This window comes from Austrofundulus limnaeus, unplaced genomic scaffold (genome assembly GCF_001266775.1).
Source record: "Austrofundulus limnaeus strain Quisiro unplaced genomic scaffold, Austrofundulus_limnaeus-1.0 Scaffold3594, whole genome shotgun sequence".
In the NCBI taxonomy this organism is placed as follows: Eukaryota; Metazoa; Chordata; class Actinopteri; order Cyprinodontiformes; family Rivulidae; genus Austrofundulus; species Austrofundulus limnaeus.
In genome coordinates this window covers 1-787 of record NW_013955996.1, presented here as the reverse complement: position 1 = coordinate 787, position 787 = coordinate 1, and positions in this window count along the sequence as shown.

The window sequence follows — 787 nt, the reverse complement described above, 5'->3', positions numbered from 1 at the left end:
CCTCCCAGCATGCCTCAGGGCCTGCAGAGTACACCTCCCAGCATGCCTCAGGGCCTGCAGACTACATCTCCCAGCATGCCTCAGGGCCTGCAGACTACACCTCCCAGCATGCCTCAGGGCCTGCAGACTGACAGCTGCTGGATTCGACTGCTTTGTCTGGTTTCCTGTCTCCTCCAAAGAAATATCTGCTCTCAGGTTCCAGACGTCCACCAGCAGAGAGGCTTTGGAACAAAGAGACTTGTTTCCTTCTCAGCTTGTTTGAGCTGAACGTGTTTTAGACGTGAAATGATTCCATCATTCACAGAAGGAAGCAAAGATTAGAGCAGAGCAGAAATAAAGCAGCAGACATTCACAGTTACAGTGTGAGAACACAAAGGGCTTTAAATGATTCAACTGTGTATTTAATCATGGTGAAGGTGTTTCAAGCTCTTCATATAATCTAACATTAGCTTCTTGTAGCTGTGATTTATTCAGTCTGTTTGTGCTTTAAGCTTTTTTAAGGTTTTGGTAACACTTTACAATAAGGTACACAAAAAAAGCTTAACTACAGAGGAACTACTGAGTAGTTACTGTTTGGACACACACAAGTAACTACTCAGTATCTGTTGAGTAGTTACTGAGTAGTTACCAATTTGTTCCTCAGTAACTACTCTTTTTGCGTACCCTAAAGTGAAGCAACCAAAACGAGTAGTTATTGAGGAACGAATCAGTAACTACTCAGTAACTACTCAGTAGTCCCTGAGTATTTACTCTTTGGTGTCATTGGTAACTACTCAGTAACTACTCA